Source organism: Zophobas morio, unplaced genomic scaffold (assembly GCF_036711695.1).
Source record: "Zophobas morio isolate AGI-343-1 ecotype UQ-CSIRO unplaced genomic scaffold, CSIRO_AGI_Zmor_V1 ptg000012l, whole genome shotgun sequence".
NCBI lineage: Eukaryota > Metazoa > Arthropoda > Insecta > Coleoptera > Tenebrionidae > Zophobas > Zophobas morio.
In genome coordinates, this window is record NW_026972117.1 from 21,703,708 (window position 1) to 21,728,372 (window position 24,665).

The following is a 24,665-nucleotide window of genomic DNA, read 5'->3' on the forward strand; positions in this document are numbered from 1 at the left end:
TGTTATAAATGGGTATTTTTTAATTATTAGGATTTGCAACGTGAATCACGTTGTTAGTGTAATTCTGAGCCTGTCATCAATTCCCTGGAAATGTACCGAAATAGCTGAGTTATAGTTTACATAACCATACATTTGAGCTTGTTCACCCTGCAGAACACCCAAAAACTTGCAGATTGACACGTTATAAATGTGGAATGGAGCGCTTAATCAAGAGTGTGTAAACATCAGCGTAAGTGCATGTTGATGACGATTCGTGGTTGCGTAAATAATGCAAATGTATTTTACTATGTCTATGAGAGCAAGATGTGACGTATGTCTGCACTACTTGGAGATCGCTTAGCTTTAACTGGTAATTGAAATGTTTTTTGTACGCGTTAATTTTGAAATGTTCCTTGAAAATACCAGTTACAATTCGCGACTTTCCGCATTAAATTTTCAAAATCTTGGCCATTTTCATCCGTTTGCATTAAATAATACACCCCGGACTCGCGTTTTCAAACAAGCGCTTTTTTCAAAAATTTATCGTCGCTTAAATCCCCTGGCCCTCGTATCCGCGATAATTTCTTTCGCGTCGAGGGATAACATACCCGTTCTCCGATTTTTTGCGCTAGTGCTGCGTTACGTAACTCCGCGGTACATTATCGATTGTCGAGGTGTGATGAACACAACAGGGAACCTTGGCAAAATTTCACGGTTTGAGGACGAGAGTCTTTGTGTAGGTGAAACTAGGATGAACGGTACTCGATGACCCAGAAGTCGCTTACGACCGAATTTAAGTGCGGAGTGAATCAGCAGGCCACTTATCTACTTTATTGTAATTTTTGATTGTTCATTCTCCTGGTGTGTAGTCGTAGTAAGAATGACATTGGACGAAGGATCCCGCTTTTGATTTTGTAATAATGGCAGTGATAGTGGAGTAGTTGTGCAAGGTGGAGGATTGGGTGGATTTTGAAGGATGTGATTCACGAAATGTAAACAGCGTGTGATGCAAAAACAAACAGTTTGCGCCTTACGCAGTTATCGATATGGCAGTTTGCGCCTACGTAAATAAATGATCATATTTGCGCACAGGGATTTCGGCGAAAAATGCGGGGTTATGGTCGTCTTGAGATCACCAATTGCGAAAATTGTGTTCAGATCCTCTTGTATTTTAATTCAATTGATCGACTGTAGTTAGCACATTCGTTTTCCACGAACTGGGATAAACACGGAGATAAGATCAGAGAATTACGAAAACTTGATCGTATAAGCGATTTGTTATCTTATGTAGATATCTCTTGTTACAATTATTTTAAGACCTTGTCGATAAACTACGAAATAGTTATATTGTTGTGAATCATATCGCTTCAATTAAAGTCATGCCATAGCTTATATGAAATTTTTATTGCCTAAAATTATCTCAGTCTCTACTAACGTCAAAACATAACGTGATGAATTTTGATGTCGCAACAGAAACATCTGTTGTTATTTTATTTTTATATTATTCATGAACGTAATGGCTTTTAATAAAATAGTACACTTTGAAAATGTTTGCGCTTTCGTGGTTTGTAGATTTGTTGTCTTTGTAAGAATTTTTTCATTAATAATACAATTCAAGTAACTTCTAAAAAGTTGAAAACACTTCAACATAATCTTATCAGTTTTCATTTGCTTACGGTAGTGTTTCATAATGGTGGAGTGCTTCCGGAAGTAAGATAACAAGTACGTTTTCACAATAAACATTCCATTTTAATAATTGATCGATCATTGTTGATCGATATATTACTAATAAATTAACTGTTTGAACGTATTTTCAAATATTCGCCTGTTTCAATTTTTCTTTTTAGATAAACATAAGACGTAGGGACATTTAGAAAGACACCAAAGACAAGCGGTAGTAATTGGGATGCACTGTACTATTTAATCCTCATTAAATTATCTATTGTCGTACACCAACATTCCCTCGAGCATCGACAATGAGCTTTTCGAAATGACTGGTAACATTTAAAAAATGTCGTTAGAATAAGTCATCGGTTGCAACGGTTATTGTGGACTTAGTCATACACCATGTTCAATTTTAAATCACTCATAAATTCATTGGTAGAAAGTGGCGACACAACAACGCGACCATTTCATTAGTGGAAACAAAAGCACCAGTGACAAAGAAACCACAAAGCTTGGTTTAGTTGCTCGCCGTTACGAAATTTTGTAATCTGCATCTTAAATGCCGTGAATCACCACTTTTTCCCCATTCTAATTTTAATTATTCAGTCGATTCAGCTTCAGCCTTGACCGGATCGATGAATTTACAACAAGGTTCTTTTTTCCGCCTCTTTGATTAATTAAAGTGCATCGATTTCGCGACAATAAAAGTCATGGTCTAAAAACAAGCAAATACATAATTTTGTATGTTTGAAACGTAGACACGCGATCGTAATTGTCTTTTGTTTTGACAAGAAGTATTGTCCTGTCTAACTATCAACCACCACTTAACCTCGATTAATTACCGTGAAATTCAGGTCTCTTTACGGTATAGCGAATTGTTCCGTTTCTGATGTGATCGTACGATGAATGCGAACGATCTAATTTACGTAACTACACCCACATTGTCATAAGCGCTACGCGATGACGAGATTCGTATAGAAACGCGCTTGTTTGTATTTTTAACCGGACCAGTGCTATAGGAAGATTTTAATAAGCGCCATATTTGGCCGTGTAAACAACAGATAAAAGACTGCGATAAGAAATCTCAAAGCATATTATCGTGTACTTGTTCTGAGAACAAGCCGCCCAAACATTTGTAACAAAGTATCGTTTGATCGCTTATTTTTATGCCATAAAGGGTAGCTTAATCATTTTGTTTGGTTTTGTTTTGGACCGACGCCATATTTGAGGTTAGTTTGGCTTTTCCGTAAGGCCAGCACGTGTTCCACGTATCGGTTAAGATTGCTATATATACGAGGCGATTATTTAATTATAAAATAATCAAAATTGTTGGCAAAATTGTTGCCACATGATTATCTATCTACCCATATCTGGTTGTGGTTTCTATTTTTTCAAGGCGAATGTGGGATGTGTTTTTCTATATTTGTACCATTGTACATTAACTCAAGTTTATAATCAGTAAATTCCATCTTAAATAATTTTGAAACTTTCTTTTATAGCAGAATTCACATCTGGTATGTACGTATACTTGCATAAATCCAGTGTGTTTTACAACACCTTGCCAAAATTAAAAAAATTCTATCATAATTCTGTTCGTATACATTTTTCCTTTTGTTTAGCTAGTGAACAAGAGCCAGAAATGAAATACTTGGCTCTTCATAACTTTATGATCATGAACATAAGGTGTGTGGATTAGCTGGATACATATTTGAAGATAACGGCATTGGAGTGGTATTCCACTCGCTAAAAGTATCTAAATACGGCTCAACTCTCGTAGAAGTGATTCCTCATCGATAAAATACATGATCAGTCACCTTGTTTTGTTTGTCCCTGCGGCGGCGTGTTACAAAATTCTTGTAAAGCTTGCCGAAACTAGTCAAAACACGGTTAATACATCAAACAATGCGATTCGGATTGCACGTACGTGTGTTTACACTGTTATCTGTTTGTCTGCGCCATGAACACGTCATATGAGCATAAACCCAAAAAAAGTCGGTTACGGATCAAGCATCAAGTGCAGCTAATTTTAAATTAAAAAACTATAACCTTCGTTTTAATCTGATCCGGGCCTTCATGATGTCACTACTTCGCAAACAATTGTAAGGGAGGTATTGCAGTAGAGTAATTTTGATGAATATCTAATTTCATGTGCACGTGGCGTTTCGTTGCTCGTAAACTACGAAAATGCAGGTTTGTCGCCTATAGTCTTATTTGTCTTTTGTGTATCTGGAGCCTACCTATTAAGGACTGCAGGAATTTAGAGTCAAGCTCTGTACTTTCGGTTTTAAATGTGCTAATATGGACAAACAAACAAACTTTCGTACACATTAGTTGAGGATGGTTCGGTAAAAGTAAATTACGACGGACGGAGAAAATGTTTTAATCCTTACATGTAAACTGTGGCGGATCTTTCTCAGATCAGTCTATATTTATAATCTATCAATGCATTCATATTTTTTACATTCGCCCTCTATTTTCTTAGAGGGTATGGCATTTGCCAAAATCAGTTATATCTTAGCAAGTACTAGCCCCGCCCACCCGCCCCCTCTTTTCTCACAAGGTATGTTATTTGCCAAAATCAGTCTTATCTTGGCAGCTACTAGCCCCGCCCACCCACCCATTTTCTGAGAGGGTATGTCATTTGCCAAAATCAGCTTTATCTTAGCAAGTACTAGCCCCGCCCACCCACCCCCTATTTTCTCAAGATTATTATATTATTGCCAAAATCAGTCTTATCTTAGCAAATACTAGCGTTTTCGCAAATGACATAGCTTTTAAGAAAATAGAGGGCTGGTGAACGGGACTAGTACTTCCTAAGAGATAAGATTATTATTTTGGCAAATGACATATTGGCTGAGAAAATAGGGGGCGGGTGGGCGGGGTTAATACTTGTAAGGTAAGACTTATTTTGGAAAATAACATACCCTGTGAGAAAATAGGTGGCGGGTGAGCGGGGCTAGTTTTTGCTAAGTAAGACTGATTTTGCCTGTATCTATTAATCTTGTAAAAACTTGTTAAATTTAAAAGGTGTTACATTGCAAATTTCCATTGTAATGAGTTAAATTCCTAAATCTGATTGGGTATTTATTTTGAATGTTTCATTCTACTTCAGGGGTGAGGAAAATTCTGTTGAAACAACTTTCGACCAATTTTTGTTTTTACAAACCGAATGCCGCTGAATTTTACGTACGTTTTAAGATTATCGTGAACCTGATAAATTACTGATTATAACTAGTTTACCTGCTTTTCACCCCTTCAAAAAATTTGTTGAAGTCATGCCAAATTTTTGCGTGGCAAGTGCAGAATAATTCTGTACCTGTAGTTTCTTAATTAAATAGAGTTTCTCGAAATGAAAACAGTGGTGGAAACCGCGTTTTGAAATTTTCGTAAATAATTGAGATATTTTTAAAAATACATGATGCAAAAACTGAAAACAAATATATGATAAACTGTTTACATTCTAAAAATATATAGATAACGCCATCAGAACCTAACGTAGTAACTCCTCTTCAGTCACTCTCTTTAAGCTAATAACAATGGCGTTTACAAAATTTTAATATTTCTATCCATTCTCAAGATACAAGACCCAGTGATAAATTAATGACGTCATTATAAATTGTGTCACGAAAATCTCACCTGAAACATACAACACCTTTTGTTTTTTTATCGGTAGTTTGATAATGCCATCTCTATTTTTATATACAGGGTGAATCAGTAAGAGCGCAGTTTATTTTTTAAATAGAATATCCTACATGTTTTACATATTCTTGCTTTTTCCTAGGCTTTTGAGCTATAGTTTATTTTTCACATTCCGATGCAAGAGTTCACAAAAAATTGCAGTAATGTTACTTTTAAGATTAACATATTTTATATAGAGATAAACGGATGTGCCGGCTATGTTATGGTATCAATTAAATAAAATTTCATTATACAGAGGGTTATATAAAAATTAAACTCAACAACTTTCAAAATATGGATATTTCAATTTTTCAAGTAGTATAGCAGTATTTTATTACTACATCTTCCTCTATTTTTTGCTTTTTTTCTTTCAATATGTTGATGTGTTCATAAAAAAAAGTAAAATATGTCAACAATTTCAAATGTAGAAAATACTTGACATAAATAGAATACATTGTGTTTAATTTTAAAAAACTGAAAAAATATCTGAATTTGAAAATTGTTGAAATTTAAATTTTTTCCATAAACATTATGTTAAATCCAATTTTATTTATAATGCAATAAAGTGCACATCATTAGTTATTTTTATCACTCCATAAAATATTGTAACTCAGGTTTTGTAAATAACTGTTTTAATTTTTTTTGACATTCCATTCGCTAAAAATTTAAAGAAAATTGGATAACGTGGCAACGTCGCAATGAAATTTCAGAAATAAATTATGGTTATAAAGACGAAGAGGAGGTCCATCAGAAGGTACATTTTGAAAAAACTTCAGTTATATGTACACCTTAAAACAGAACACTGTATAGCCGAAAATACTTTGGTACTTCGATCCCCTCAAAGAACTCTACAATTTTAATCTTGGACTTTTTTTCTATATCTATTAATTCATGCGATATCGAGAAACGCGCGCTTTGTGTCTCATCACCATGTATATTACTTGGAATAAAAATATATTATTAAAAAAAACTGTAGAACCAAATTTATTTCAAAAACTGGACTGGATTATACTTCCAGGGCAAGGGAAGTTCTATCTATTCCGTGGATTATTACTTTTTGTTCTTGGATGCAGGGCAATAAAGGCTTTTCGAAATACTAACAATGTTTTAGTAATGAATATTAGATGTAGAGATTATTTACAAAAACTGCTGAAAACTTTCTAGGAGTAGTGTACACTAATGTTATAAATGGTGTCATAAATAAAAATCCTATTATAGTTTTGGAAATTTCATTATGCCCGATAAAATTTTATTGACGATAACGAGACGGACAGTCGTACAATGGTAAGAAATATTTGTAGCTTACACCAGTTCACTCGAATTTGTCTGAGAACATTTAGCAGGTAATTGTACTTATAAAATAATGGTCATTTTCGTTCATGAGTAATGATGGTCCCTGTCCGAACCTGGAGTATTCTGCTTTCTAACATCTGGGGATTACCGGCACGCGACAACGTTAAGTTGTAAATATCTTTTGCTGTTGTACTACTGTCCGTCTCGTTATTGCCAATTGAATTTTATAGGGTAGAATGAAATTTCCAAAACTTTACCTATAGTACGCCGTAATTTTATTTTACTGTATCTTCCCGAAAATCATCCAAGGACAAAAAAAGTCTTAAAATGATCCAAGGAATAACCCCCTAAATTTTTGCTGCATGCTTAGTAAACACTCTGTATAACTTCGAAGCAATGTTATCTATTTCGATTAATGCTTAACCACGAGAAATAAAGCGGAAAATATATGTATTTTTAAAATGATGGTTTTTGAAGGCAGGATATAAATACTGTGCTTCTCAATGGCTGAATTTAATTACGTAAAAGTAACGGAGGATTTTGTTCAAGGGGCCAGCTGTGGTTCATACAAAACTGTAATTTTGTTTGAGTTCAGACGTTTTCTCCTGGGACTTACGTGTTGGACGCTGTCGATATGGCGCTACCTGAAGTTCTGTTACGCTGAACAACTGAATAAAAATTTCAGTACGTTGGGCCATCGTTTCATTTTTGCGTATCAAGAACAATCTCTAGCTCTATTTGGTTTCCACACCTAGAAGTGGGCGCTAGAATAGTATACTCGCAAAGAATGTCAAAGATGATTTGGAAATTACCGAAAGTGATATGCTTTCAGAGAACAAACACTTCGAAATCTCGTAAAGCTTCCGTCTAGTCTGAAATATGTATGTATATTTCAAAATATTGTCAAAATTCTGAACAGGTACTAAATCTTACGGAATGGAATTTTTGTTTTCGCCTTTATCGAAAAAAAGATACTCATTTTGGTAATATTCGAGTTTCGTTTTTTAATTTCTCTCGTTGGTGTAGGTCATTTTTACCATTAAAGTCAAATCATGTTCAGCTCTCAATTTTTATCGTTTCACAATAGCGCCTTTCCAACGGAAGTCCACGTCGCCCTTCCTCCCATTTCTCGAGCTTCTCCTTGACCCAGTCCACGAAACTCACCTAATAATCACCGGAAACGAAACCGCGATAAAAACAATAGTCCCGGTAGCCCTTAACCTACGTAACGAGAGCGAACGTAGTTGCCGTTTGCTTGATCGAATCATGCCACCGGGATTTAATCTTGACCCACATTCCGGGTCAACAGGCCCACGGCATTACACACAACATTGATTTATGTGGCAACGTCGCGCATCCTGCGCCATTCACCAAACACACGTCGTCGTCGTCGCCGCCACCACCGCCACCACCATCTTCTCAGTCGGTTCGCGACCGTCCCTGGCGACGTCGACGTCGTTCTTGGCTCGACGCTCGGACGTCAGCTGTTCGCTAGCAGTCTCTCTCTAAAATGACTTGGTGAACACGTGGAGCGGCCGGAACGAGATAAACGCAACTGGAGCAAACAGCTGGTGCGGAAAAGGTCAGAATTTTGATGTTGGCTTTGAAGGGAAAATTGTTTTATTTCGAGACGTGCGCTGGCTGTAGGTGTTTGTGGCGGCTGTTTTTCCGGAAATTAATGAACGAGAGAGATGGGGTTATAGCGCGTGTCAGCTGATTCGAGAAGGTTAAAACAATAGTTGGAACTTATGGAAGTGTTGTTTCTAACTGAATTTTGGAAAAAAAAGTTATGTGTGGATGCGTAGTTTATTAGTGATAATTTAAATTACGTAGTATGACATATTCCACTGTTATTTTTGGGTTGTTCTTATCGGACGGGTTGATAATAACGTCTCTCTTTTTGGAAAGTTTTTTGGTACCTAATTTTGGATCAGCACTTCATTGTTTACTCGATGATGTAGAGTTAGATATTTTTAGCCAGGTGGACTTGGGTGGTTATTTTTGTGAATTTTCCAAATTATAATAACAGTTTAGCGTTGGCGTAACTTGCATAACCATACTGAGGTAGTGAGGTTGTAGAAAAGTGTTTTCGACGAAATTTTGTGTACGTAAAACTGTTTACAGTGAATTAATATGTAGTGTGATGGCCACGTGATGGTCTTACTAATTGGCACGGTTAATAATGAAATGGTGTTATACCATATGGACAAATGTCAGCACATGAAAACGTTTTCTTCGCTATGTGTTTTTCTTTAGCTATAATCGAAAACGTAATTGTGTTGATACGTTCCTTTATCCCAGTTGCAAAGGAGTCTAATTATCGAAAATGAACCCTCTAAATATTCCATTGAGTGCGGAGTATATCAAGTGCATAACGTTGGAATTTTTTTTTTACAAAAAGATCTGGTGTAGACTGTAACAGAAAATAGTTGTACCAATGACAGATTTTCAGTTTTTGTATAACGGTACCATAGTTGCAGTTTTTTTTTATTATTATTCAGAGTGTTGTTTTTTGGGGCATAACACACAAATTCGTCTTTAAAATTGAACATCCCCGTGTATTTTTACATTTTTTGACTTCTCGTTCTATGCTTTACTCATAGTTTATTTTTGAAATTCCGATCAGCCGATGAGACGTTGCCATGTTATTCCAATTTTCTTAAAACCTTTTAATTACGCAAGGTTCACAAGCAATGTTCATAACATTTCATCCAAAGATAAGGTATGTTCTTCGTTATGCTATCAATAACATACAGTGTTCATAAAAAATATACATATATGATTTTCAAATGCCAGTATTTCAGTTTCTCCAAATAAAGCAGCCTGTATTTTACTAGTGCGACGTTGCTACGTTATTCCAAATTTCTTGAATTTTTTAGCAATGCAAAACAATCACAATAGGGTTTATATTGATCATCTGTGTTACAATATACTTTTTATATATCTGTTAAATTGTTCATAAAAAAATCTAAAATCTTTTATTGTAAAATTTTAAATTACTTTTATAAATACTCTGTATATCAAGACTCAATTTCATGTACACCACTTTGTTTACCTCTCCACAAAATAATGTACCATACATTTTAAAAATAACACTATTGCGTTTTTTTTTGCGAGCCTTGCTTTGTAGAAAAATTGTCAAAGTTTTTAAAAAAGCCTTGGGAAGAGGTCAATGAGAATATGTTAAAATACATAGGGTTTTTCTACTTTTAAAACCAAGCTGTATGTGATTTCTCAAAAACAGAACATTCTGTATAGTTGAAAATGATTTTAATGTATGCTACTCGAAGAACCACGCAAGTTCTCTATTCCTTTTTTTTATGATTTTCAATAATTCGGAGATATCGACGGGCATTTTTCAGTTGCGCCCAACCTACCTGACAGGGAAGGGACAGTTGCACGCAGCGGTCAGAAATTAATACCATAAACAGTTGTTGCCTGTCGTAGTCAGAGCATGGCCGACTAGTATAAAGATTATGGCCTGTCCAAGAGGTACGATACGTGTTGCCATCTATTAATAATTACACTTAATAATTTAGCAAAATTTTAATTTGACTTGACATTATGGGACTTCAAAACGTGTAATGGTGGTTTGTTTGGGTATGAATGCCTTTGTGCCTTTCAAAAGGTGTTAATAATTCTTTTGTCGATTTTGAATTATTAATAGATGGCAGCACGTATGGTACCTTTGGCATTCCTTTGGACAGGCCATAATCTTTATACTAGTCGGCCATGGTCAGAGTTGCCAATTGGCGGAAAATTGTCCGAATCGCGAATAATTTTCTTACAGCGAATCTTGTGCGGATCGATTTAAACGCCAATTTTACTTATATTAAACCATGAATTAACTTGAGTAATATCGGTAATTGCAATGGCATATGGGTAAATATTTTTATCGCTCTTAAATTTTCTACAAATCTTGTAAAAAATAAAAGTTTGAGATTTTTTTTTAATTTTACAACCCTTATAATCGCTTATTTGTGCACAAGTGTGGTATGATCTTTTTGGATAAACTAACTGTGGTACGCAAGTGACCAACATCCATATCGAGGAACATCCTGTATATTATAAATCAAAAATTTTTTTGTGAACTTCTACATTAATAAAGCAATTTGAAGAAAATTGCTTTAACAACGCAATGTAACATCGGAATTTTAGAAGCGGAATATTGGTATAACTCCAGAGGCCGATTAGAATATACCGGGTGATTTTTTTTATTTGTAATTGACTTAGAATTTGTTGACAGAATAAATTCGGTCGCAAAGTTGGTATAGTTTCTATTTAAAAAATATAATAACAAAATTTCAACGAATTTGGCACGTATCTCACTTTTTTTTTTTAAATGTACATTATTGTTGCGATGATTTCGCAATTTCACTACACAACCTGAAATATGTCTCTGACTGAACTTGGAAAGCTAGGTTATGTTATGTCAACAAGAATTAAACCCTCGTTAGAGTTAAAATGATTTATTTATGATAAGGAACATTCAATTGAATTTAGATCTTCAGATGTATCCACTGATTGTTTAAAAATAGTTTTTCAAAATCCCATGCAAGAAATAATCCAAAGGTGTCAAATCAGGTAATCGAGGTGGGCAGATATAATCTGTGTGGAAGTTAATTTAAACGGTCATTATAAAATTCCCTTAGAAAGTTCTAACTTGTTTGGGCTGTTGCATCGTCATGCTGAAAATATTCATTCTGCAATTCTCCAGGGTCAAGCTGGTCAATAAATTCTTGCAGTTTGTTCTAATATCTGACGCTTCAAAGAAAATGGGCCCAAGTAGTCGTCTTCGAAAAATGGCAAATCTAACATCAGTTGTGGTGTAATGGCGGTAGTTAAAAATGATGATGATTTTCTGCACTCCACATCCTCATATTTTCCGAGTGTACATATCAGAATACCAAAATTCATCACTAAAAAATGTTATATCGAGAAGTTCATTGTTTGATTAAACCAGTTGCAATAAATCATTCTCTTTTCATAATTAGGTTGTTTAACTTCTTAAAACACCTAGATTTTGCAGGGAAACATCAGGTGAAACATCAGGTCCTTTTTAACAAATTTCCGATGAGTTGAATGTGTAAAGTCAACTTGCTGTGAAAGCTTTTTTGAAGACGTCTAGGGTAATTATCCTAACCTCTCGGGCATTTTCAACAGCCTCGGGAGGTCGTTTTGTTAATGTGCGACTTCCTGATTTCCTCTTAATTGCTACCAGTTTCACGAAATAATTTAATCCACACATTTGTCCTGTCTGACACCTACTTTGATAAAATTTGATGCTTCTATACCCCTAATTAAAAAAAAATTAAAAAGGACGCGACGATTGCATTGTTATCATTCGAAATGGAAAAACTAATTTCCCAAGCTACTTTCCCCTTTTCCCATTTGGCAGAGATCTTATATTTAATGTAGAAAGCCATCGATCCGCGGTCGAGTCACAGAAATTATAGCCGTGAGGGCCATCGTAAAGTGACTTTTTAACGTAGCGCAGTGCACATTTGCATTTTCGAATGTACACTTATCTCCGTCTTATAAATATTGCACCCAACTGCTACTTTTATTGCCGGCGAACTTCCAGCTTTAAGCTTGCTTTAAATTTGCACACGAACATACTTTCAAACTGAGAAATACGGCCCAGTCCCGATTAAAAGTAACACCGGCAGGATGTTTACCCGTTTGCGTTACATAAATCAAACAATAATTTCTACGAAAAATGCTCTATCAAATTAGTGGAATTACATGGACATTTTAATTCGGGAAAAAACTGGTATTTGTTTTAATTGTGGCTGAGTTTGATGTAGGACGCGTCATTAACTCATTACGTTCTTCTGCAGCGCGTTAATTGGTTAAAAATTGTGCATATGTTCCTCCGCAGAGACTGCGGTTATTATAATACAACATTAAAATGTAAATGAGAAGAGATTTTAATCTGGAACTAATCTTAATTACCGTCATTACTGTTTGTCATTTGTTTCATTTGCATATGTCCTACTGATTCAGAGGCGAAATGGGACGTGAATCTTGATGTTCCTTGCAAGGAAGGGGTAGACGGTAGCAACGTGAATTCGCTGGTACGAAAATATATTCACTGCAAGTTATCGATTGTTTATATAAATATCTTGGTATTGCTGGAACTTTGCCATTTTACCAAAGCATCGAAAGAAAACCATGAAAATGTCAGATCAAATATTTTGATGGTTCTGCAAGTTGTTGAAAAGTGATTTCTTGCTAAGATAAATGTTGAAACGAAATAGCGCGGAGGAGAAATGTAAATATGTACTTATATACGACCTATATATATCTTGATCGTCGATCATGTTGCAGATCATAATCTAACTCGCCAAATTAATATCCACTCATTTTTATCAACCATACCGTGCACATAATAGCTTTGTTATATTTTTATTCGTAAAAACGGAAACCACCAGGCTTTCGTAACACTTCTATTTCCAGGGCTCTATTACGTGACTAGACAATGCCTCATTTACTTTGGAAGTTGGGCGATGACAATTTTTGTTTGGCTTGGTAGAAGATAACTTCTTTACAACTCGGCCGATAAATTCGTTGACGCCATCACATTTTTTCAATCTGTTTCGCATTGGGAATACGTAATCATTGGGTATTCGAGCTGCTCCGAATTGCAGAACGTTTTTTGTATTTTTTTATTGTTTTTCCATTAAGAAATTCGCGTTTTTACCGAAATTACAAAATTCGTAGCATGACGTGTTGCGCTTGTTCTTCAGGACGTAAGAGGGAGTTTCGCTAATTAGAAAAAACTCGCACTTTCTCCCCACATCCTTTCACTAGCGGTGTTATCATGTCGGTTACATTACTAGAAAATATAGCGTAAAACTCGTGATAGTAATTTCACGCTCGTTGAAGTCGCGTAACGCGACCATTACCAATGTAAAAGTTCAATAAATGTAATGAACTTCGTTTGAACTTTCCAATAACAAACAATTACGTTGTTTTTTCTTCGTGGTATTCAGAGGTTATTGCTTTGTTTTAGTTGTTCGGAATGCTAAGTTTCAAACTTCATTAATAGCGCGTTTCTTGACATTAAACACTCTAATTAAAGGTGTTTTAACAAAGACTTGGCACGACTTCCTGGGGTTATTGCACCCGCCACTTATCTTATCATAATACGTGTGAATCAATTTGTGTATCCCGCCCACCGCGTAATACACAAATTGCTAACAACCCCTAAAGACTTGGCCCCGCTCCAGACGATAAACACAACTTCCTTATCAAAACCGGAAGATAAATTCACACATTTAGCACTTGTTGCGGATTTTTTTCCTCGAAAAGTATCCAACCGGATTCACGCATCTCTTGCCCCGAAAACGTGAAAAAATGCCGATAATTGACTTCGACGTGACGAAATTGAATAAAGGGTGAATAAAAAACCGATTCTGTTAACATGACGTGATGAATGTATCTCCGGAAATAGCGTTCACACGCCATATTTGATTTTTTCGCGCCGTCACTTGGCCCAAGCGAAAATTGATTCGTCCTTGGGTACGTCCTTCATTTTGCCGGATCATCTCGAAGGTGGCAATTATTTATCGATTCGGCTGGTCCCGACAGCAACGCTGTTTTAAATTTCCTCCCTGCCTGGGACGATGGTTAAAAATAGCTTTTTTGGGACGACGAACGCGAAGAATGTTCATGTGTCACTTGATGTTTGGATGACCCAAATTAAGATTTGCTTGACAGGCGGGCATAAATGGTAATTGCTGTTGCGGCGTGTAATGGTTCCATTACGGTATGTGCGAAATAACCTAGTTACGATCACATTATTTAGATGAATTTTTAGTGTAGCAGTGACCACCAGTGCTAAAGAATGATTCTAGACATGAACATTTCGCGACATTTGGTAATTGACATAAATGCAGTTGTCCTAAAGTGACATTTATACAGTTGTACATTTCGCAATCAAGCTTGGGAAATAATAAATCAAATACGCCGGTACCTACATTTCGCTAATTATATGCAGTGTAAAACAAACACGTTGCAGCGTGAGAACTGATTAAAAAACAAGGCCATGTTGTGATTTGTACATTGGTGGTCGACGAAATTGTCACATATGTGAAACGTGATGCACTTGATTATTTACCGAGCCGTACTGGCCAGACCTGCAGCTGTACAATTGTGCCTTAAGGTGGCTCCACAAATGTATTTTTTGTTTCACTGACGTTAGATGTCTGACCGCCCAAAGAGGATGAAAATATTGATCCCAGAAATTGGTAGAAATCTACGAGATTGTAATATGATCTTCTAGAATGTTCAAGACGTGTTTGACAAAAATTTCAGGACAAACTAAATTGCAGTTTTTAAATGCAACCCGTGTTTCTCCGTGAGGCCAAAATATTCGTAGTCCGAGCCACCTTAGGAAGTCTAATAAGTGTAGCTAAACACGCGTACTAAATGACTGTTATTATCAAAGTTAAATTATATGTATTAGGTACAAGAATGCATCCTTTGTAAAACTGTCAACACGAGTAATATTGTTAGATAACAATTTTTGTTTGTAACTATACAGTTAATTTTAATGATGTTGCTTCGTACTCAACAAAAAGGTGTAACCAGGAATGATTACAGTGTTAATAATTTGTTATTAGGTATCAGCAAAAGAATTTAATACATTTTTCGGTAAACTTGGTCCATAGAATAAAAATAGAAAAAAGCCATCGTTTGAGCAATCTGACAACTAAACTTTAATAGTAATAGTTTTTATTTGAGATAGACGGAAACGGAATACTTATTTTTTCGTACTCCAGGGGGTCATGAAACGTTGAAAACCATGAAAGAAAGTAGATCCAATCCAAGCTGAATCCGATTTGTCCTTCTAAATTTAAACGAGTGTTGAAAATGCTGAAACAGTTTGTTCAAAAACGGAGGAATGAGATTGCGAAGACACAATAAGGAGAAATTCAAGTCATTGTAAAATAATTAAATTACGCAATTGGTAAAATAATGCAGTACAAGAAAAAAAGCGTCTAAATTTCAAGAAGTTACAGCCAGGGAAACTAGCGATTCCGCCACGATGTTTGTATTCTTGAACTCTCGAAGAATTTGTTTTTGGTGTAAATTTCTGTTTTTCTTTATTTAATTTTATGCGGTTTTAAACGAAAACAGGAAACTTTGCAACTTTAACCTTTAAATTACCCAGACGTATAACCTCAAAGAAAATGGAAAGCTTTATTTGCATTTGTGTTTTTATTAGTGGAGGCCAATAACTCACCGCGTTTTATCAGGACCTGGATTAGCGGCGTGTTGTTGCCCGTTAAAATGAACAGGTCTCGAACTGCTGGTTGCCTATTTATCACAGTCGGAATTGGGGAGGTAAAGGAAATCCTTAAATCAAACGGATCATATGTATTTCTTTCCTTCAAAGTGGAAACGATTTCCGTCTGTGTCAAGGCGAATCACCAACCCGCCTAATTTGCTCCCGAAATCCTCGCTCGCAAAGAAAAATCGCTCCGTCGAAGATTGCAAAACTCCCAGCTTCACCTCCACCGAGGCAAGAGCAAAATCCAAACAACGCTAATGGAGTCGTCAAAGAAAGAAAGCAAACACATGACGCACGCACACTTGCGTCATCACGGTCAACAGCTGTCGAGGTGTATCGCGGCAATAAGGATGTAACCTGTAACAGATTGCTGCACCAGCACACAACACATTATCCGATCTCAGAATCGATCCGAAATAAAAGCAGGTTACGGTTATGTTTCGATCGTTAACCCGACGAAATTTCCAAATGAGACATTCGGGACACTACCATTTTGTTACTACGAGCGGGACGAAATGGAACGATAATGCACAACAATGTAAGTGTGGTGTTAACGACCCGTGACATATTCGCGTATTTTATGCTTTAAGAGGCCCTTGTCGTTGTCCACGGTTTAATTTTAGAAGAGACGTCTACGTGTCTCGTTGTTTCGCCGATACTGTGTAATTTCGTGCAATTTTCATGCCGTTACTGCGACGTGATCGTGATAAAATTAAATAATTCGCGCAAATGCAATAAGATCTGAAGAAATATTTTCATTGTGTTGTTGCATTCTGTTACCGCACGCAAAAAAAGCAATAATCGTAACGGGAATGTCTTTGGGAAGCTCCTCAGGGCACCGCTCGTGACCCTATGATATGAATTTGAGACGGCGTAGAAGCAAAACTGGCTCTAGGTTATGCATTTTGTGGGAACATAAAAACCCAGTACGCTCTAGCGACGTTTTATACAACTTGCGTGTGAATAAATGAAAATACAATGCAGATATACTCATATATTATATGGCAGCGTTAGCACAGTTTGAAGCAAAAATGTACCGAGTATGTGGTAAATTAAACTTATACGACTCGGTAAATCATCGATTTATCTGTTCGTTTTATTACAGTGTGGGTTAATTTTCAATCGGACTAAAAAAAACTACAGTCGTAAAAATTCGGTCGAGTTTTTTCTACAACAAAAATAAAAAATCATTTTGCGCGGCGTAGTAACGCGTTATTACATGTGTGCTAGTGACAAACCGAGCACAGGCAGACGCGTCATCCAAGCCTAGTTGGTCACCCATCCAAGTTTTGGGGAAGCGTTGCTTAACTCACATAATCGCTGTGCCGCGGGACTTTGGACCCAACGCCAATTTAATGACTTTCAATTGAACACTAGTTATTTTTGAAGTTGTAAATTTTGAAACAACCCACTATATATCCCGTATGGATTATTAGAAAGTGTATGTACACGTGCGTTGTATTGAATGCTGTAGCGTCTCATGTCTTCTATCAAGGTACCTGGAGTACCTTCATCCCTCGCCTTGGCTCCAGTCCAAACAGAGCAGCGATTGTAAAACTTGCATACATTTTTGAGGGAAATTGACTTAAAAGGACAATTTTTTTCCTTAAGAATCCTTACTAAACATATTGTGTCCGTGTTTTATTAAAATTTAATTTTAAACTCATTTTCTGTCAAAAAAAAAAAAATGGAAACATGCAAAAATTGACGACATTTACATTGCGCTTACAACGTTCACATTGTGATACGAACAAAATTACACAAAGAGGGACGTACAATGGACCTTTCTTAACAGATTAGATAAAACTGTTTTTCAATAAATATTGTACAATTGATACTAGACGAGCAAAAAGCAAACGCTGCACACGTTAAAATTGCTGCAAGTTTTCAATCCGCAGATTTTTCAATTTGCTCGTTTTGTAGTTCTTTATGTTTCGATTTTCTTTTGTCATATTTTTTTAATCCGTATCCAATAAATATCTTCACTAACGTAAACCATGAAATTATCCTTTACATTTTGATAAAATGATTGTGTTAACCTGAATAAAAGCATCTACTTATAAGAAAACGTTAAAAATATGAATGGAATAGCAGTCATTTATAACTTCATGTCTGTGTATAAGTACTTATTCTTTTAAAATAAAAGTGACAAAGAGTAAGTGCAGTTAAAAATGTATTTATTATATAATAGAGAAAACGTTTTTGTCTTGAGGCATGGGTCAGTTGCGCGCAGCGGTCAGAAAGATTTGCCTACAATTTGAAAAGTTGGTGTCATATAACAGTTGTTGTTTGTCGTAGTCAGAGTTTCCAATGGTGGATAATTGTCCGAATTGCGGATCTGTGCAAATCATTTTAAACGCCGGATAATTTCGGATATTTTGTTAATAAAGCAGCTAATATCTCAGTTTTACTTTGATTAAAATAAAATTCACCATGAACTAAGTCATGTAGACACGGTAATGAGTTTCGAGTAATCCCCGGTTTTATTATTCACTTTGTAGTACTGGGAATCACGGTGCGAGTTCGAGATACAGCATGCATTAATATCATTAATACCACAGGTGTAGCAACAGAAGACGTGAAGGCCACTAAAAATAACTAAAGAGTAGTTGGACTACGTGTTGAGTCATTATGCTCAACTGTTGTGTCGAAATTGTGAGTGCTATTGTCGTAAGGTGCCGAATTAATTTGATGCAAGTAACCAGAAAGATTTTACTGAGGAAACGTCATAAGTTAGGAAGTAAGGAAGTAAAGTTCAACGGAAGATATAGTGCAGTTATGGCTTTATTATTACTCAACTTCCGGTAATTTTTACGAGTTCATCACAATGGGTTGTAAAAAATCCCTTTACCTGGGAAGGATACTTAAATTTATAGAACAATGTACTCCTACACTTGTAGTTTATGAATCCACCTTGATTTTGTTATTATTATAATTTTTATTATTTAAGTCTTCCTGTACTTTGGATACATAATGCGAGAGCCCCAAATCAAAAACGGTTCAGCCCATTTTCTCGAAGTAATGTGCCTGCCTATATTTTATGATAATAAAATAATTATAATAACAGCTCACCCAAAATGATATTCGGATCGTTTTGCTCCATTGTAGCATAATTAATTAATCTTGTCCTCTGTTTTGAGGAGACAATCAAATGTCATTTTATTTTAACAAAGATGTATACTGTCGCCATTGATGCTAGTTATCTGTACGTGCTTAATAGTCGAATTCTTTCGAGGTATGTATTCAGAAATTGGTAAAATGTAGACTAGCCCTAATTCGTGCAGTCAATGATGGGAATAATTTTTATTAGTTTAATGTGATATGTAGCGGACCCGAAATCCGCTTCGTATTCTTACGAAGTATACCTATAAATTTTAATTTAATCGAAGATCGGTGCTGTGTTTGTGCCTCGACTTGAAAAAATAATTTAAATTAACTCGGGAATTTAGCTCGTGCTCCATCCGTTGCGAATTTTCTTTTTTTGGCGTAGTCGGCATCTGCTTCATTTATTGCCGCCCATAATTTTTCATCGGTGTTTTTATTAGTCTTTTTCTGGTGGCGGCTGTAACATTTAATCAATTGAAACGGTTTTTATCGCCGGGTTAATAAACATTTCAGTTGATCCGGGGAGTCGGCACAGTTTCCGTTTCCGCAGAATGAATAGCCGTGGAGGCCTCTCCCTTGGCGCTGCGTGTGTAGTTGCGTTTTAATTTCAATCCGGTTGAAACACCCGGAACCTTGAACTTTCTCCCGGTCCCCGGAACACGAACTTAACCTCAAACTACACAAATGATGTATTGCTCCGGCAACTCAGAAATTTAAACAAATGCTCAAATCCGCATTGCGGCCGTCGGGATGAAGAGATAAGGGGATGATGGTGCGTATTCGTAAGGGATGACGTTACTTTATTAATGATGCCTGTATTATTTCGAGGAGATACAGCGCTTACCAATCACGTAGTTATGGAACGACCGATAAGAAAAACCTCCTGGAGACAGTAAGTCTGTTTAAGCGCATTACAACGAAGGTTAATTTTGAACGATTACTCATCGGATTTATTATCCAAATGATAAGATTGCGTAGACGGAGTTTGTTTTTTTACTGTAAAAGTAGTCGAGTTTGGTTTTTTACTGCAAAACGGTGAAAATCATTTTTATCTCAATGAATGCTAAAAACGTTAATTCTAGTCATAATACGGTTCCGCTAATGGAGTGACTGCAGAGGAAAAACCAAGCCGCTTTTTCACTTTACGACCCAGTTAAGCTCGTAAAAACATGGAAAAAGCTCGGTTCACTTCCACCATCAGGTTTTTAGTAAAAACAAAACAGGAGGGAGTCCCAATTAAGGTGAATTATTATGAAATCAATCAATAATTTCCGCGTTATCGGGGATAATCAAAAGGACTAAAACCCGATCCCACGTATGGTATGATTATTTATTGTTTTTGCTTCGGTAATTGGCTTTTTTTCTGGTTAAGAGATGGAATCTACAAAGCGTACAGCCACACACATACACGGTCACGCTGGTCGAACCCGTACCATTATTACCGAATGACCTCCCCAAATCACATCGGGTGCGATAATTAGCAGCACGCTCACCAACACGCTGAAATTAGTTCTGCTACGATAACATCTAGCTTTTGTAAGAGTTGGCTTTTTTGTGTGTGTGGAAGAACCTTGTGATGGTGCAATTGCTATTTTAATAAATTAGAGAGCAATGTACTTTGTGTGTATGATTTCTTACGACAAGAGATTCATTCTTTTAAGGAGAAAATTGTGAACAGCGGCAAATTTTAACTGTTCAATAAAGTAAGAGTGTTTAAAAAGTAATTTGGTTCCCAAAGTTTCTTAGGCTTTATCTATGATATTTTAATTTGCACAAGAAATATAACGATATTTTAATGTTGTGGAATAAATGTGACCACTATACATCTACCGAAAGATTATCTGGTGATCTATCAGAGTTTCGTGATAATACGATAAGGTAATTTGGAAATAATTTCAATAGTGCTTTAGGAATTTGGTAGAAAAATAGTCGTGCGTCGATTTTACAGAACGTTTCTTGAAAATAGCATTTGTAACATATTGGTTGTGGAAACTAATATATTTTACATAATTCCCTTGATTGGTAGTTTTTACCACTTCTACGAGAGTTATCTTTTTCTACAGCCCTTAGATTAACTTGAAACTAAATTAAAATGTAAACTTCTTGTACGTGCATGTTTTAACAATAATTGATAGTTTCTTTGTAAAAATTATGTTTAGAAATAAACGTAATAACAATAACGTTTAAAGGCGACGAGGGGCCAGAAATAGTTTGCCGCTATTTTTCTCTGAAAAAGCTATTTTCGGCCAATTTAAAATTTACGAATCAGTGGAAATTGTGAACGCTTTGTAAATTTTAGGACGACGATCTTGGAATGGCGTGTTCTATTTTTATTTTAAATGTGGAAAGAGCTAAAAGTGTCGATTTTTTTCCAAAAGAATTAAAAATATTTATTTACATAACAGTCCGCCCACTATTATTCAAATTTCTCGTCACTTAGGTTGGCAATTTCTCGATATATCACGCAAGGTTGTAAAAAATCGGATCAAAGAAAATCAGGATTTTTTAAAATTATTTTTAGTTTGCAATTTAAACTAAAAGCAGTAAGAAAAGTGAAACGTTATGAGACTTTATCGTGTTTACTCAACTTGTGATTGCGCTTCATCTTTTATTTAGTTATTGTAATTTTCATTTTCCACGTATTTCGACACACGTTCACAAGTATGCGACTCCGTGTTACCTTTGAATCGTGTGTTCCGCGAGTTTCGACCAATAAAGAGAATTTAAATATTTTCATTTACATTGCTAAATAGTGTTATTTATGTTTACGATGTTTACTCCGATATTGTTAATTAATGTTTTGTTGTACCTGTTTTTCATATAAAAAATTGGTCCAAGGTAGTAAACAGAATTTCCTTCGCTCCTGAAGTATGATCCAACAAATACAACTTCTTCGAAAAAATATAAAATTTGAATTTTTTTTATAAATTAAATAAATCTTGGTGGATTCATGTACCACAGGTTTATGATTATTTCAATAAATTATTAGTGGGGACGATCTGACAAATTTTGGTTAGCGTTTTACCGCCTACACGATATTCTTAATACATATACAAAATTTGACAACAATCAACCTAATAGTTTTGGAGATAATCGTTTAATAAAATCGACACAGACGCGAGAGGAGAAGCAGACAGATTGACGAAAATGGAAGACCAATTTTTTCAAAAATGAAAAGAAAATTTCACCCCTAGAATTTGAAAACATTTCCATCTGTCTTGTCCGAAACTACTGGCCCGATTGCTATCAAATGTATATGTATTTTAGGAGTATCGTGTTCAAATTAAAGTGGTCTTGCTACAATGTTGATGGGGTCAAAATAAAATTTTGTATGAAAAACTCACTTGAAACATAAGCATAACATGTTTCTTTACCTGTAGTTCATCAGTGCACACATACTTTATTTTAACTTATAGAGGTTATCAAAAAAAATAAATAAATGCAATTTAATTTGTCCAACTTTTGGGGCAAGGGAAGTTCTGTTTACATAACCTTTGACGAATTTTTTGTTCTGCGCAAAGTTCAATTTATTTTGATTTAAACTGCATTTAAAAAGTCCATAATATGCTTTATACCTTCAATTCATAATAAAATGTGATGAATGGGATGTCCCTGATTCACAGCTTGTAGAATACGATAACGTCGGTTTATTATCTAGCATTTGTGTACCGTAATTACTTAAATTATGTATACTACATATTCCTCCAAAGAAAGAAAATGAATTATTTTATTGATCCTATACAAAAACTTCCAGAAATTGTGAAATAAATATTTTCAAAATGACTAATACTCTCGTATTTATATCCATTAAAAGCTTGATACCGCCATTAAAAGAAGCAAACAAAATTTTTAGTAAAAAATGCGGTCTGACAGATCAAATTGTGTCTTGAAGTACAGGATGTTACAAATAACTAGTTTTTTTTATTTTTCTTTTCAATTTCTTAAAATATTGTTACGATGATCGGTAATTAAAATTCGGGGTGGGTAAAACTAACAATTTATTTCTTAGTAGCTCGAATTTGCACGACTAATTACACAGCGATTATGTATGGTTTCCATTTAAACCGATATTCCCCTTCTAGAGGTTCCGTAATCGAGGTCTTTCTGGAATACCCATCGCGATTTCCGCTTCCAGGCTTTTCTTTAACCAACGCCGCCTGGCCGCCGTCACCGACGATGAGTCACCCATTATCGCCGCACATACTAGAAAACTCATAGGCGTCGTACCGGGGCGGCATATGGGTTTATTTCGTAACAATATGTAGTCATTTACGTATTTATTCCTTTTCCACAGTGAAATTATTATTGTAAGACGTTTCTGTTGACAATAGCAACTGTCACTTTTTTGTGAAAATTACAGAGGGTCTGTATACAAACACGTTTCTTCTTGAAGCTGTTTCTTCACTATTTTTTGAATTGTTGGGACTTTTATGTTGACACAGATGTGCAAATTAGACAGGATATGTCGTCGTTTACCTATAACCCGTAAAAACCTTTCTTATAATTTGCCTTTTCTGCGTTTTATTTTTAACTTATGAATGTAGTACATTTTTGATGTCCAATTAGACTCAATATTCGTGTCCACTTAATGATACAACTTTCAACGTAGTTTATTTTTAGACTTAACAAGAGTAAACAACCATTTTAATGAAACGTCCCACATATTTTTAGAAAAATTCCTAACAAACCTTTTATCTTCTAACAGAAAGATTTTAACTCAGATGCGGGAAAAAATGTTATAACATGCAATAATTAAAATCGTAGAAGCTTAAAATTTTAACACTCTGAGGTCGAGTGCAAATAGGTTAAAATGTGATCATGTGACAGTGAGTTTTTTTGGGCCGGAAATATCACCATTTTAATTGATTCACAAATACGATAAATATATACATAATTGTATGGGTACAAAGAGTTTTTCTGAAAAGGTGCCCTATACACAAAAACTGAGTCCTAAAACAAAACAAAAGAGTTCACGACTTTATTACCACTTCACTATCTTTTACTCGTTTATGAATTTTTGTGCATGGTGTGTTTTACAGACGGTATAGTTTTTTTGTTGCATATTTTCCCTGGAAGAATATCGAATGTTTATTAATTTCTGTTCCGTGGGCGATTCTAGGGCAAAATTTCGGCATGGCTGCACTTTGTAAGCTTGAATTGCCCGAGGATGTTGACGAATGAATATGAAAAGCCATAAAGTTCCTCATTTCTTTCTGTTTATTGCCGGTTTTGTATCGCCGATGGGAAATAGACCCCGGACAGATTTTACTACTCTATCTTACAATATCTCCACCGAAAAACGCCACAAATTGAACACAAAGCTTGCAAGTGCACGCTTTTCAGCGGCTTCAAAGTTTCCAGCGGTGCATCGTACGAAAGTGAACGTCTCAGGATGATCGACGATTTCGATCATCATTCACGAACCCGCGCTTATTCGAAGTACGCAAGCCCCTCATTTCATAAGGATGTGAACGTACACATTTTTTCTCGTGTTTGTTGACGTAACGAGCTTCAACTCCTTCCTCGTGGCAACCGTTGCGACCTTTCACCCCGCGGTCGACGTCTTTAATTTTCATCGTTGGACGATTTCGACAGCCACGGGAGCGTTTAATTGGGAAGAGAATATGTGGTGGAAGAGTAACGTGGC

The 24,665-nt window shown here is 35.7% G+C and overlaps 1 protein-coding gene across 6 annotated transcripts in view; it reads left to right on the forward strand.

Moving 5' to 3' along the window:
* LOC135128006 (serine/threonine-protein kinase tricornered) overlaps nt 1-24,665 on the forward strand; it is a 112,969-nt gene that overhangs the window by 59,624 nt on the left and 28,680 nt on the right. Inside the window, exon 1 of one of the 6 annotated variants that reach the window (XM_064054783.1) lies at nt 8,025-8,197. The exons of the other annotated variants lie outside the window; for them this stretch is intronic. The gene's annotated coding sequence lies outside the window, so the exon portion shown is untranslated. Of the gene's footprint in view, nt 1-8,024; nt 8,198-24,665 lie in introns of those variants that run through there. 6 annotated transcript variants of the gene reach the window in all.